At 36.3% G+C, this 16,805-nt stretch overlaps 1 protein-coding gene across 6 annotated transcripts in view; it reads right to left on the minus strand.

The window, feature by feature from the left end:
• kek5 (kekkon 5) overlaps positions 1-16,805 on the minus strand; it is a 490,550-nt gene that overhangs the window by 429,861 nt on the left and 43,884 nt on the right. The gene's annotated exons all lie outside the window — the stretch shown is intronic.

Below are 16,805 nucleotides of genomic sequence, written 5' to 3' on the forward strand. Positions count from 1 at the left end.
TTCTACATAACAAAAAAATAGATTTTAAACTAACTCTATGAGATAATTATTCCAATTGCACAATTAAAAAACATTTAGATAGATGTATATTTTATAAGGAGTATTGAGCAAAGTTAAATAACTTAAGAATCCTAAAAGAAATAGAAACCGACAGAATGGCAAGAAGACAGTATAAATGCCCCTTTTTATACACTAAAAGTTGAAGATACTACATGAATAAATACTACATGCATGCGCAAGCCAAAAAAGCAAAAGTGACTAATAAAACAATTCAATGTCATGAAAAAATGGCCGTAAGCTACTAAATGTGAGGCTTATTTTCAGTCTGCAATGCTCAGCTTATGGAGAGCATTAATTAGGGGTGTTTTCGATCTATTTCATTCATTTGATTCGTATCTAGAATGGCATAGATGACGATTAATGTCAGAGTTCGATTTTTGGGTCAGCTATCTTGCTCGAAAGAAACTAGTTAGTAATTATATTTCATATAATAGCGTCCGGTTTTGTTGAAAGCATGCACCCACTTGAATATAGTTTTCGTATTCGTTCGTTACCACAGCATGAATTGAACCTACTTGACTTAGCACACGCACGATTTGATTCAAGTCTATAATCGATCGTAGATGGAATTATCGGAAAACAAATGGACATTTAGGGCCAAGGATTAGCAATTTTTGTAAAGATTGATTGAAGAATTTGGGTTGATGCTAACGGAAAATAAATTCATTGCCGTTCGTTGAAAATTTCAATCAAGAACGTACCCGTTCAATAGATGTTTTTTTTTTCAGTGCTGTTTCGCGTTTTCATTAATTTTGGTAGGATATCTAATGAGCATGATGATTAATCAGAGCTCTTTATTTCGTGCGAGTTGTTTCAATTCGGTAGCGGTAGTTTTGTTCTAATGCAATCATTCCTTATATTATTGTAGTACAGGACGTAACAAAACTTCCGTACGTAAAAAATAGGGGAAAAACGAGTTTTTATCGCAGAATATTGATAGGAATATATGTTCTGAATCACTGAACTGTACTAACGCGGCACATACGGTGCGGATGAATTTGGGCCATTGAAATCAAGATGACCAGTACATGGGCTGACAAGATACAGATACCACCAACGTATTTTCGAGGTACATATTGTTTTTTAGTTTCAGTTTCTCGAGAATCGATATTGAAAATTATTGGAAATGGATGCGAGTAATCCATGCCCGTGACGATCCTATTTTCTTCGGTTTCTGGAATAATATATATGTTCCTCTTCCTTTCCTATTGCAGTAATGTCCTGCATACTCATTTCAAAAATTATTATATAAACTTCAAACAAATACGTGAGTTACGTGATTGTCACCATTATTTTACGAAGCTATGGCGTTCTGAACATGAAAATGTGATTTTTATATCCTCAAAAATGTTTAATCAAAACTTAGTGAGATTTTGATCAGACGAACCGGACTCAACCAATTTCCATAGTCTAAATTAAAGCGGTTAACTGCAACTGGAGGCAGAAAGGAAGGAAGAAGAGACAATAGGGATATCATCAATTTATTATTTTTTCTTTCAATTTCTTTTTCAATTTTTTTTTTACTTGGTATTGTAATATGGTTGTGGCTATTTGTCTGCATCTTTACAATAAAGTTGGAAGAACTTTTGTAACGGCTGAAATTCTAATAAAAGCGAGGTGTGGTATTTGACCATTAGGTTTTAGTTCAAACATATGTCTTCAGAGCAAATACTTTTTAATAAAAAAGAGAAAGCACTAATAGATTGATCACTAAATGTCTATCTGAATGAACGATAAATATTCATGAATTTTTTAAAATTTCATTTCCGAAACGTTTTTTATCGAATTTCTATCCGTGGGCATAATTTTTTGATTCTTATGCATAAGAAATATGATAGAAATGACTGAATGATTGAATGGAATGGCGGGGTAGAATGGCATCATCGCATAACGTACAATGTTCCAGTAAGTTGTCCATAACTGCTATACTTTTTTACTCCCCTACAGAATTTAATTCCACGTATAATTTTGAAAAATATGTGAAAAGTACGAAATTTAAATTAGAAATATGCGCTATTCGTACTGGCGAGATTTCGAACGCGTACCGATGTGTCTTCTGTCTTAGATTATTAATTTATGAGATTATACTCTTCAAAAATTACTCTTTAAATTTTATAGAAATATGTTAGAATGTTTAAACACAACAATTGCATGAAATTTCCTGGTTATAATTACTGTTGGAAATGGGGACAGCGTACTACTTTAGAAGACAACATTTTCTGAAGGTCACGGTACTCACATTGACAGTACGTTTTGAGACATTTTTTGAGAACGGTAGCAGAAAATAATGAAATTCGAATTAAATAAGTAAGAGATCTATGACGGCAGAATGTTTTGTATATTAATTCCGAGTATGGCATGTGATATGATAGAGCAAATGATGAATAAATTTATTATTTAACATACGGTACTAAAATTAATACTCTTGAATATTGCAGGACTGACTGGTAAATCACATATTCAGAAAAGTTCTTCGTCTCAAAAAATGTTTAAGGGAATATGTGGTTATTCTACACTGACTTATTCCCTTAGTAGCAGGCATTATTTTGTAATGATGATGAAAAGCGTAAACGTTGACAATGGCTGCAAGTTCTATGAAAACTTGGTAGGAAAATTGAATACCATAGTAGCTATGACATCTAAGACGTTTAAATTATGTAAGAGGAATCTTCATGAATCAGAAAATTTTTTTCAAGTACCTGGGGGAAATTCGGTAGTAATAAGAAAATAATAAGAAACACCTGATTTGTTCATAGGTTGATCTGATTCAGTAAGAACCCTTTTATTAGAAAATATTTTAAGAAACATGAAATGGAATAATTATTTAATCTCTAGACATTAAATAATTCAATATTGTCTGATCAATTTTTTATTCTTAATGTCAATTATTTCCGCGAATACTCTCAATTGCTTTGGAAAGACATTACGGCTAGGGAAAAACTATATGTGGAACACGAAGCCATGAACTAATATTCTTCATCTTTTTTTTTTAAGACTTGAGATTTCAAAAAATAATGTGAAAAATTTTGTAAAGAAAATCGTGCGGGATATTGTAAGTCCTAGGATATTTCAAAATTTTTAAAAGAGTGTTTAACACATGAGCTTTAAATTGTTTAACCCAATTTCTTCTCGAAAAATTAAGAAATTCATAAAACGATTCGCTATCCTGCGATCATCGCATTGCACAAGCAGGCTTCCTCAATCGTCAATCTCTGGGCCATTGTTTGATTGAGATCTGGCGTGAATACTATTGTAACCCGATAATGGGCAAAGATTGGCCTAAGTCATGGAAATCCATGACTTGAACGCCAATCTTCAACCATATTATTGACCAACATTGACAAGCCAATCATTGGTAAACCATCTTCATGCCAACAATAGGCCAATAGTAAAAATACCGACGATAGGCACTTCAATGTTTCGCCCATACCTGGTCGATTGTATACGCATTGAGCAGTAGCACATCAAAGCTAGGTCCACATTTTGCCAAGGGAAGGATTACAAAGCATTAGTGACACACCAACCATTGGTATTTCACTGTTAAGTCAATATCCAACCAATTATACATGAACCAAATTTCGGCACCCTTGTTTGGGCAGATGGATGGCTAACTGACCTTTGTTTGATAGATCTGGCCCAAGGCTTGGCGAAGCATCGGCAGCCAAAATGACGATAATGATTACTATCAAACGGTCTGTACAGGCCTTAAGGGATGTGTAAGGGTCTATAAGATCTCCAAAGTCTGGAAAGGTTTGTAGGAATCTAGAAGCGTCTGCATTCAATTGTTAGTATAGGATCTATCATATTCACAACAGTTTTTTGGGATTTTTGGGCTCATTAGGACCAGAAAATCAATCAAATCCACTGCTTAAGTCATCGCATTCAAAAACTAAGATCCTGTTTTAAAAATTAACAAATTTCATTGATTTATCACTTTTACTTTGGGAAATAGGAACTTATGAATATTAACTGTTGTAGTCTGTGGGATGATTAAGTTAGAAAGTACCGTTTCTGAATATTTAGAAATTCGAGTATCATTGGAAGAACAATTGTAAGTTATCATCCAAAGATAGACCAATGGTCGACCAATATTGAAACCTTACTCGGGTGGAACTGGCAAAAACCCATAATGAAGAGGGACTGTACTATAATCCGTTAGGCTACAGAGTAGGGCAGGGTGAGCCGAAATGGATGGGCGGGACAAAACCCATCAAAAGTATGTACTTGCCGGAAGTGGTCTTTACTAGATGCTTTACTAATCTATTAGTCTTCACGAGATGCTTAAATTTATTCATTAAGTGTAAAATTAATCAATGTGGCAGCCACGCTACTCAGGTTGGGTGAGCTCACAGGCGTACAAGCCGTTGCACAATGTTGCCAAGCCAAGCCACCGCGCTATCCAATGTCATCAGTACTCGAGTTCAGAGGTGGGCAACCTCCGCTCTCGGAGCTACTCCAGCTCCCCACCTCCATTAGGCAAAATCGTCCCAAGCCATAAAGTTTATGGCTGCACCCCCCTTCGGGCCCATGATGCCCTGCGCGTAGACAAGATTAGTAGGGATATTTGGCAGAAACTTGGTGGTGAGAAAAGTGAAATAGAAAAATTTTCTATGTCTCTAATGGAAATATTTTTTCAATTATTGTTTTTTTTTGTTGTTATGCTTTTGATTGGTTATTGGTGGTTTTTAATCATCTTTATAAAAAGACATTTCATATCTTTCATAGATTTCTTGAAGTGAAAATATTGTTTGGAAAACAATTATTAAATATTACCATGTTGTTAATAGTCCTAACTTGACATTCATTTTCAAACTTTTAATTTCTATATTTTCCATTGAATCGAAACCATCATCTTTTAATTCCATTTTTTTAATCAAAAAGAAAATGTCCGAACACGTTCACAAAAATTCAAACCATTTTGCCCGCGCATTTCAATCACGCGCATGCGCAATCTCCCAATGTTACCCCCACCACACAAATAGACGACAACCCTTGTAATTATGTTAGGACTCTCATAATTGGAATCTTAATAATTTTATGGCTACAGCTCCGAGCCCACCTCTGCTCTAGTCTGACTCATGATATACCGAGAGTACTGTCAAGGATGATATAATGTGAAAACGTTATCAACCCGATCAACAACTTGGGAGAAAACTCAAAAAACTGGTAATTTTAGCTGAAAGGGAACAGAACATCCCTGACGTTCTTATTGAATTGAATCGCGGTGTGAGTCCACTCATGTGAGTTGTGTGACTGATAAGTGTGCATGTGTTTATTGACAATCATTATATCATATTTGATGGAGATGCGGAATGCTGATAAACCTTGTTGATTTGTCTTGGTTTTTTTTCACTTTGTTTTACAAACAAAGAAATACAAACTCAGACTCATCCTGGAGTTGAGCCTATCAGAGCTACTCGATATCACAATGAAATGGAAATAGGAGATTATATGAGTCAAGAAGTTGCCCCATTTGAGATTAGTCCAATCCAAAGCTTCAAATAAAAAATTGCAATTTCCAATTGGACAGCTGGCGGGGCCACTACCTGAGAATTGTCCTTATAGATATTCGTATATTATGCCTCTAGGGAGTAAAGTATTTTTTGACGAAATGTGAGTTTATAATCACATGAGTCAGAAAATGCTGACAACTGCGTACTTTCCAGACACTAGGGGAATAAAAGCTATTTTTCCGTTATACCTATACGGAAAGTTCGATTTTACTCCCCATAAGGCAGGAAGAAAGTGGGCTTTCTTTCCATCCCTCAGATTTCTATTGTTGTTGAGGATCTTCGGGATGACATAAGCCACATTCCTCCCGTCCTGTCGGAAGAAAAATCGAACTTTTTCGTGTAGTGATAACGAAAAGAACAATGTGCACCGACGAAGGGAAACAGGATATTCAAACCGGCGTGTTCACCACGATACACACGAAGTTCAGAATGCCCCGTCTTTCTCCCTTGGTGTACAATATTTCACACATTATTTCACTGGAATATAGTTTTCGAATTCTTTTGTTATCTTACCGCGACTTAAACATGCATCCGGTTGACTAAAATACATGCAGGATTGATTTAAGTATACGATCGATTGGGAATAGAATTGTCGAAAAAGAAATTAACGTTTAGTGGCATGAATTGGTAGTTTCATAAAAAGATTTATTCAATGATCACGTTGATTGATAATGAAAACAGTTTCATTGCAAATTTTTGTTTTTGTGTAAAGAATGCCTCCAACTGCAGTATCTTCAGGACGAAATCAAGAATACATTCGAGAAGCAAAATGGTTCAAATCAGTGACCTAAAGCCTTTAATAAAGATCAACCATTCTCTCGATATAAGAAACTCGACACGAATATCATCCGTCATTCTCTGAGCGTTAAAAAGTTGAGGAGATATTTATAACGAAGTCAGAAGGAACGGATAACATACCAGACCGAGGTAGTGTCGGGACATGTTTCTTATGAACTGGTCGTTGTAATTTCAACTCAATGCTTATTCACTGTTGTATAGCTGAATATAATTGCAACGCCTGGTGTGCCATCCTATCCTCCCGACCATCACGTAGTAGTATTTAGCTGTGAAAGCACGTAACCGATGGAATGAAGTACTGATGGGTTGGCAATAGTCTCACAATTCTAAGGTACAACCTATACCAGCTATTGTCGATGAAAGGAATCTCTCTGGAAAGTCAATAGAGTCGGCACCCAGTAGACGTATAAGAATTAGGAAGAAGCCAAGGAATGAAGTGCACTAGGTGAAAAAAGGCACGGCAGAAAGAGAATGAATGGATTGAAAAAGACAATTCATCCAGTTTCGATTTCGCTACCCAACGATATTTCTCACGACGTCGAAACTATGTGCTCCCGATGGAAAAAATAACATGAACGAGAATGGTTTTCTCGCCAAGTTCACTGGAAAGCATCTAAATTATTCGATTTTTCTCTAGTTTATTTGACATTGATGTCTCTTGAGAGTCACCATGTGCATAAACAAATGCAAAGAGTTGTAGAGTTTTTTGCGTAGCTTTCATGATTCTTTAAGGATGTTTATCCTTAAATCTACCTTGCCGGCATATTGCTAGGCTGTAGAAGTAACGTTATCAATATTTTAGAATCATAACGGGGGCCCCTCTTCATCAGATCCTTTCAAATATCAATCACAAATGTTTCTTGTTGGCGATAAAATCTAAATATTCTTCAAAATATCACAAGCAATTGTTTTTTTCAGAATTTTGAATATTTAAACTACCCACTACTTTGATGGGAGTACATGCCATCATAATTCTTCTATAAGCGCCCCGAGTGGAAATTATGTCAGGCGAGCCTGAGGTTTGATCAGAACTTGATATGGCGATGGTCAGTGTCAACTGATCAGGCAGAACTTGATAAGAAACTGATCAGTCTTTGATTTACCCAACCTGATCCCTACTACTCTGATCAAGTTCTGATATGGTGAGTTTAATCTGAACCTGTGGTTCACTCATCTGTGATCATTCTGGTCAAGTTCGGATCAGGTAGGCCGGAACTTAGACTGACTTCGCCCGCCTGCAACTATTCGGACCAGGTTCTGATCAGGTCAACCCGATCTGAAATTGAGCTGCCTGCCTGTAATTACTCTGATCAAGTGCGGATCAGGTGGGCCTGAACTTAAACTGTGATCCAGCCACCTGCAACTAGTCGAATCAGATTCTGATGAGATCAACCTAGCCTGAAGTTGTCCCATCCGAGTAGTTATTCGGATCAAGTTCAGATCAGGTGAGCTTGAACTGAATAATTTAATTATTAACTTATTATTGTTATTATTATTATGAAGAGCAAAATAGGTTAATGGAGTAAATTTTCGCTTCTTAAATTGAACCAATATTCCCAATATAAATCGTATAAGCAAAACAGTTCACGCAATAATAATAACGCGATAGTATAGTGGTTAGGGTATAGGATTAGTACTCGTAAGGTCCCCGGTTCGATCCGCAGTGTCGGCAAAAATAATTAGGTTTTTTTCAGCATTAATTATAGTAGGTATCCATTGATAGAGGTAATATATTCTAAAAGAATGATTAATTTTTTATTTTAAGTCCATTACCATTGATAAACATCTTTAGATTCGGTTATCAAGGATTAATTCATTTTGTTTGATCAAACCCTGATTCGGCACGTCCGATCAAATCCGGATCGAGTCAAGGCGTTACATGCTTGATCAAGTCCTGATCAAGTTGTAGGATCAGTACCTGACCCAACATCAAGTCTGATTTGATCCGAACTTGATCCAGACCTGAGCTAATTTTCCACTCGGGATATGGTGCAACCTTGGTTGGACCATGGTAATTCTATTGAATCAAGGTTGGTTCACGCTTCGATTTCCTCACCTGGATCGACGACTTAATCTCATTACACGGAGAGAAATTTGTATGAAAAATTCGTACCAGAATCGCTTGAAAAATTACCGGACTGCGCAGTAAGCGTGAAGCATTGCGCCCTAACCTTAAATATTACGGTCCAGTCCAGTAAAATTTTCCACCTCCGTCACTGAAAAAGTATTGAGAAATCCGGTTGGAATTGCAGTAAAAAGTGAATAACTAGTACGAATAATTCAGGTTTTTAGCAGTACATTTTTAAAACATCGAATGAACTTCGGAGAAAATTGAGGATCAGTCCAGTAATTTTTGTTGCCCTGCGCAGTAAATATTCCGGAGAACTGCAATGATTTTTCATGAATTTCACATGACTTTTCATCAAGGTAGTGCCATATCCCGCGCTTACTAAAACGAGACCAGTAATTTGTCGTACATATTTCTCTCCCTGCATTAATTCCAATAATTATTGTTTATTGTCCACATAAATTCGTGTCATTACCGATTAGAACCCGGTTTATGAAATTCAACGAATTTAGCGGATTAACGCTGCAAACTGTCGCCTTTTCATATAACTTTTTCGTCTTAACGTGGCACAAACCGTATTTCTGTTAATTCCACAATTTTCATTATTCATCAATTCGTTCAAAAACCATCCCTCAATCATTAATTTAATTCTCGACAATGCTATAAAGTGTACATAATTTGAACGTCGCACTTTTTTCATTAAAACGGTTTGTCTTGCCCGGTAGACTTTTAGTAGTAGTCGAGCTATGTTATGTTAAATGTTGGATAATCAATGATGAATTAATAAAAATACTGGATAAATAAGCAAGACTATTATTATGATATTATTCTAGTTTATCACTATTGTCGTAATGTTTGGGCTCACTGCTGTCGGTCGCCCCATGCGTGTCGGTCCGAAATTCACAGCAGAACAGTGGCACTCAACTACCTCTCTCATTTCCCGAAATCTCTCACGCGCTGTTGTCATATCTCAGTCGACTTCCACCATTCACACTCACGCGTCATAACTGAGCCCTCTCATTGGACCCCGTTAATTTTTAATTATTTAAAATGGGTCGAGTAAATTTTTTTTTCTATTTTTCTAGTGTTCAGGAGGGGTTCCTGAACTCGTCGTGGGGAGGTATTGCATTTATTAAGTTTACACCCTGTATGCTGCATGGCCGATGATTTCGCGGGAAGGCTCATCCAATGATTAATCCCGAGATTAATCTGAATTTGAACGTAACCATGTTCTGATACTATATGAAACTACGTCCAAAACAAATGCAAAACAAATAACATTTGCATCATTGTCCAGAAAATAATGTACATGACACGGGTACACTATATCATCTAAATTTGTTTCTATCGCAGTAGTATTAAAACATTAATAAATTACAAAGGGTTCTAAAAAATTCGAGTTGACAGTTTGTTCACTCAACGGACTGAACACATAGCTAAACCTTTCAGTGACACTAAGGCAGAAATATTACGTTGGCAAGGTAGTTACTACTTGATTACTCCTATCCACGCGGTCCTAAGTGCTGTGATATAGGTATGGTAGCGAGCCAGCGACAATTTTGGTGAATTTAAACTTGCACGAGACAGAGGAAGAGAGAACGTGGCGAGGGGTAAGTGATATATGTATACAGAGAATGTGTGACTGTATTAAGTTACAAATTCCTGACTTCGTGGGACACAACGTCTCGGGAGAGTTTCCTTTAGTTTTTTTCCACGAATAGTACACATTTCTACTAGGATTCGGCTAGATGAAGATAGCTAGAGTATATAATTAAATGCGTTTGTTAAAAAATAGTGGGGACATACAAGATATTCAGAATGGGTATGCGGTCAAAGGTAGCGCTAATTGTTTACTATGCAGAGAGACTGTTAGTTAGTGTTAGTCTCAAAAAGTGGGTAGTTTTGGAGTGTGGAGTCGCAAAAACTCATGTTTGACAAAAGAGGCAGATATGTGAGAGCTCATGGGTACTGGTCATGAATACAGGATGCCATAAACTTGTCAAAAAAAACAGGGTTGGAGGGTTGCATCGTGGTTTTTTTACGAAGTACTCAGGCTTTTGCCTTTTCACATTCGTCTGTGCGGCAAAACTCTGGGTCGGACAAATTTAATACACGTTTTGAGGTTCGTGAATGTGAACTCTTAGGTATCTTGGCCTTTCTCCGATTCTCTTTACTTCTTCTCCTCCGTCTTTTTGGAGGTAATGTGGTTTAGCTTGATACATTAATGGAATGAATGAAAAAAAAAGATAAAGAGCAGAGAGGTTCAAGTTGACGTCAATTACGTAAATATTCGACCTCATTACGAATTGAATTACTGTGGCTGAGAAGAGGAATAATATTACAGATTCTTCTACGAAAAATTAACACGGGAGTTTCTGAGTTTGGAGAGTATTGGGAGTATAATTCTTTTTCAACAGAATAGGAATAAAGCTCGAACGCATCGAAATTTTGATTATGTGTTACTTGAAGAAAATGGTTCAATAACTCTACAAAACCGCAACTAATCTACATACAACTGATACACGTTTTCAATTATTCATACAGATTGTTTAATGAGCCTTCAAATGAGTATGCAAAATATTACTTCAATGTGAATGGAAGAGACGAATTATCCCCAAGACCGAAGTAAACAGAAGCATCATCAAAAGTGTCATTGTTATTTGGTGTTTCTTCCATTTCCTTATTTTGAAACTCCATGCAAAAAACGATTGGATATTGCTTGCCATCTACGACATTATCGAAATATTGTCGATGTCATACCCTTTCCTGCAGTGGCATATCCTGTACTCTGGTGTAACGGGAGTTTAATTGACAAAATAATTATTATTATTTGACGTGGCATTACATTTAAAGTCGTTAAATATTTAATCGAATCTATTCGTGATAAAACTCTCGACCATTAAGCTTCTTATTTTTCCGTTAAATATTCAATAAGATTTCACGTAAATCCATATGTCTCTGAGCATCCGGGGAACATCTAATTGAATTCCTGTTAAATCTAATCACTCCAACGATTGATCCGTAAAACTTAACCTGTAATGTAACTGGAAAATATCTTTTGAAGAAATGGTAGACTTTTTAAATCTAACTGATCATGAATAGCCCATTTTTTCAACTTTTCAACCTTTTCAATACTCATAAATCCTCACCTAAACGACGGTAATATATATTTAAGATGCGCATTGCCTAAAACAAATTCATTTTTTCCCCTTTATCTGATCTTTTTATGGCATTATTTAGTGCTCTACAAAAAATCAAATAAACAACTTCTATGGTAAAAACTCTAAAACGCAAAGAAATGCTGAGCGGCAATAAACCCGATGAACAATGGCCTTCATTTTATGTTAGCGCACAGCCCTACACTTATTTACGTATGCCGAGTCAAAATGAGAAAGGCAAAAGGTCCACAGCCACCATAAACAATAATGAATGTTTATTTTCACTATGCTCATAAATTCATTTCGCGTCAACCCGACAAACTTTATGCCTCTTTCGTTGGCTCGTCTGGGACATTACAACCAATAGTTCACCACCATTCAACACCCAGGGTCTAATAATTTTGGTGAATCGAGATGCAAATATCGGGACAGTGCCCGTCACCCATATGTAACACTAATGATAAAATGATGACTACCTCATTGCTTATGGCTGACATATTTGTTATGTACATTTTGCAGGATATTATTCTTTTGAAATGCTGCTTATACTGACGAATAATGCCATGGGGTGCGACGGAAAAGAACTCGAGGAGAGGAGAAAAGAAAGTTCTACCCTTATGAGTGCATATGTGACAGCGTAGCTCGTACGAAATAATGAATGTCCAAGCGTCTGGTTATAACTTCGAGACAAAGAAGAAAATGTGGAATACGTCGCCTTCACCCTTTCTCCATCGCCCGTTCATAACGTCTAGCCGAAGGGGCAGATTAAGCTGAAAATGCAAGCTCACAACAAAGGAACCTATGCAAACAAAAAATTGGATAATTATGGTATGTGGCAATGGCATGAGGTAGAAGGAATTACCATTGAGGGATGTATTTCGTTTTGACGAACACGGAAAGAAAGAGGTGACGAAATAGAGAGAGTGATTACTCGCGTCAGAAGCACGTGCAAACCCGAGTCGAAAAATTGCTTGTTCCTCATCTTCCTCATGTCTCCCAAGTTGATCTGAAAATTCAGTAGGCTCGGGATAATAATGTACGAACATATAGTGAAGACAGTAATCTTCGCATCCTTGATAGTTGCAAAAATTTGAACGATAAGAGTTGTTCAAATGTTGTTCCGGGGTTGCACTTATTGGAATCATGAAGATCGAGGAGGATTTGACGAGGACAAGAAGCGTTGCGAGTTATGACGGTTTAACCGTTGGAGCAACCTCGGTTGTTCATTGGGTCACTGCAAAATTGTCCCCGTAGACGCAACAAGACGGTCACTTTTTTCAGCCTCCTAAAATTTTGTCATGTTTTGTGGTGAGTGTTGTCATGTCATTGGCCATGACTGCATTTTGTCAGTGAGAAGGTCATTCAAGAAGACGAGTGATTTTTTTATAACAATTTATTATGAATACGCAGTTTTTTCCATAGAGATTTACGCAGTATTAGTTAGGTGCATTATAACCGTCATGAGATGAGGCGGCCACATCTTTGTTTATTTTTGTTGCTATGTTTGTTAATCTTGTTCGCCTTAGTAGTGCAGCGCAACTCAAAAGTTATTCGCCATCTCAATCCATAATACTCTGTTGCAGAATTACACTTCAAATTTGAACAAAAAAATTGAAAATTTTTAACTATGAAAAAGAAACATGGAGTTTTTGTAGAATTTGTAATCGACGAATCGGTTAATTGCTTGAGTATTCACACAGAAAACACTATACTTAAAATACGTGACTTAAAAAGTAATTTACAGGATTTACGATCACGTACATTACGGTATTGGAAACGTAAATTACGGCCAGAAAGTCGTAAATTAAGGCTTTTATACTGTAAATTACGATTGTTATGTCGTAAAGTAGGAAGTCGATCCCATAAATTACGATTTCGAATTCGTGAATTACAAAATTTGACCTCGTGAATTACGGGTTTTAGGTCGTAAAATATGTGGTCAAGTACGTAATTCACGGAGTCGAATCTTGTAATTCACGAGATGGATCCCCGTAATTTAAAATTTTGGAACCAGAATTAGGGTCGACCACATAATTCACGACATAATAATCGTAATTTACGGTACAAAAGCCGTAATTTACAGGTTACGGAAGAGGCAAGTAATTATTAAAGAATTTTTCTCTCCGCGTATAGTACTTTGTGTGTGTTTTCATCACAATGTTTAAAAATTCAAGCACTAATTCTTCTGAATTTTCAATCCATTGAACAACCAATAGTATTATATATTGCATTTTCATGGTGAGTACTCGGAAAGAGATATTCAATAGAAATTACATATTTTTTTCATAGATGCGGAGCGAAATGTGTAGAAGGAAAATTCTACGGAACTGTTATCGTCGTTTTTCGGAGTTGCCTTAAATTGTTTGCGAATTTTTTAGGATAAATACCATAATATCGGGACGTAAATTTCCTTAGTCACTTCCGTAACCGGTGAAAGCATTTTTATGGAAGTAATTTTTATGGAATATGGGAAAATTCAAGCCGTCATTGAAATGTCACTTATAATTCAATATGAAAAACATAATTGTCCGGAATTATCAGGATTTACTGAACGTTTTTAATAGAAATTCAATTCCAGTTGATAAATATTGAAATTTCAAGAGATTTTCAAGAGTGCTCCGTTTCTCGAAGATGGTAAAATAAAAGAAACCAGTCGTTTTCATTAATTTACTTCTTTTACCATTTCAATAATCGGGAATGTTCTCCTTGCAGGATGGATGTGCGGTAGCCCTAATTTTATCGAGTCATTAAATGAGAATATTGGATATTCAATATCTCCTCATTCAGAATCATTTTTTTATTTAGTTAATCCCAAGAAACTCAAGCCGTTCCCATTGACATATACAGTTTCTTTTTGTTCCAAAACTTCGGAGCCGAGCTGCTATCATTTTCATGAAGCGCGTATTATCCAGTAATGTATCCTTTCAGAGCAAGTAAAGTGAAAATTATAAAAGAAGAAAAAAACAAGAAGCAGAGAAAATTATTCCACATTTCTCGGAATACGGACTACACAATATGCTCAACCATTCAAAACGGTACAGTTCATATATGTACAAGAAAATGTACAAGAACCAGCTGCACCGTGTGAGAATAATGGACCGAGGTGGAGTATAACATGAAGCGGCGCAGCTTGCCGAAGAGTTTTATAAAGAACTTGGAGCCCTGAGACCATCCCGTCGTGATACGGAACAATAAACCTCAACGGGACTGCTCGTATACCTGTTCGGATTAGTAAACATAGGGGATTGAAAAGCGATTGATATTGTTCATCTCTGAAAAGTGGCATGAATTGAAAACAGGGTTTGAGAACACGTTCTTCGTTCGTTTTCGTACTTTGCCCGAAGAACGTAACCAAAAAAGAACGTTCTCACAAAGGACGAAATTAAGAAAAAAATTATTGGAAACATTCCCGCAAAGAACTAAATTGAGAAGGAAATTGTGAGAACGTTCCTGCAAGAACGAAATTCAAAAACTAAAATCCTGACAATGCTCTTCTTAAAAGAACAAAGTGGAAGAATATTGAAGAACGTTCCCAAAAAGAACGGCTCGGAGCGAAATGGGATGAAATTCGGCAATATCGTACCGAAAAATTACCTGGAAAAAATTGAACCTATGAGTGAATTTGAATTTGAATTTTTGATTTGTAACTAAATTAATTTATTGAAATCCTGTTTCTTTCCCTGAGTCCTGGAGAAAGAGGTTGATAGAGGTCAATAGCTTCGATAGACAAAAAAATTACTAAATATTGTGATGTTAATAGACCTGACTTGACATGCATTTTCAAACTTCTCATTTTTGTATTTTCCGCTCTCGATGCCAAATTAAAATGCACAAATTTCTCACAATCAAAAAGATTATCGGCATTCTTAGATCTCCAATTGACGATGAAGTTTTTCTCTCTCACGTTCACGAGCATCCCACTTTTATTTCCACCGATGAATGCTGAATCTAAACCATCATCTTTTAATTCCATTTTCCGGACGCATTTCAATCACGTGCATGCGCAATCTTCCGATGTTACCCCCACCACACGAGTAGACGACAACCCTTGTAATCAGGTTAGGTCGCTTACAATGGGGCCTTAACAATTTTATGGCTATAGCTTTTTGTCTACCTGAGATTGCCCACTTCCGCCTTAGAGCAGATGGTGGGGGTCACGTCGGGCAATGGCGCATGCGCGTGCTTGAAATGCAAGGGAAAAATGGATTGAATTTTTATGCTCGTGCTTGAACATGTTCTTTTTGATTTAAAAAAAATGGAATTAAAAGATGAGGGTTTAGATTCAATATTCATCGGTGGAAATGAAAGTGGGATGCTCGTGAACTTGAGAAAGAAATAATTCATCGTCAATTAAAGATTAAAGGACACCGCTAATTTTTTTGATTGTGAGAAATTTGCGCATTTTAATTTGGCATCGAGAGCAGGAAATATAAAAATAAAAAGTTTGAAAATGCATATTAAATCAGGTCTATTAACAACATGGGACTCTTTAAATAGGCTTGGCTTGTATCGCTATTTTGTATTGAAACAATCATATACCCGTTGTTCATTCATGCCCTTGTGGATAATTTTTATGCTATACTTTTTTTTCAGGTTAATTTAAAAGAAAAAAAAAGATGGCAAATTGTGAGAGGAATCATCAGCTATCTCCCTTGGCTTTCGCAAAATGTCCAAAATTGGGAAAAATTGCCGAATTGTCAACATTTTTGTAATTTTGAAAATTCTTCTGGAAAAATGTTGTAAAGAATCATTGAAAGTCATGTTCAGATGACCCAATATATCTTCAAACTTGAAGATTTAATGTTGCCAAGGTGCAAGCCTCATTACTGGCTACTTTGCGTGAATAAATTTATAAACTTTCGCCAGATAATAAAATTATTTGGTTTATCTATTATGGCTCTACTTGTTACAGAAATGTTTGAAAAAAAATTTTCAGTGTGAGTATTTAGGCGTGCCGAAAGCAGCTGAGAAATTCTTCTTCTCACATATATCCTATAAAGTTTTATGAATCTTCACTATAAAAAAAAGGAGTTCTTTGCTCGCGGAGCGTGCGCAAGGTGCCTTTATTTGACTTGCATTATAATAGTATAATAGTATAATAAACCTAAATCATCCATATATAGACTCCAGGAAGTTTCAAAATATAATCCCTATTAACTTCTATCTCACTAGTTACCAATTATCTCGATAATTGATTATTCAGATCCC

Source organism: Fopius arisanus, unplaced genomic scaffold (assembly GCF_000806365.1).
Source record: "Fopius arisanus strain USDA-PBARC FA_bdor unplaced genomic scaffold, ASM80636v1 scaffold00022, whole genome shotgun sequence".
In the NCBI taxonomy this organism is placed as follows: domain Eukaryota; kingdom Metazoa; phylum Arthropoda; class Insecta; order Hymenoptera; family Braconidae; genus Fopius; species Fopius arisanus.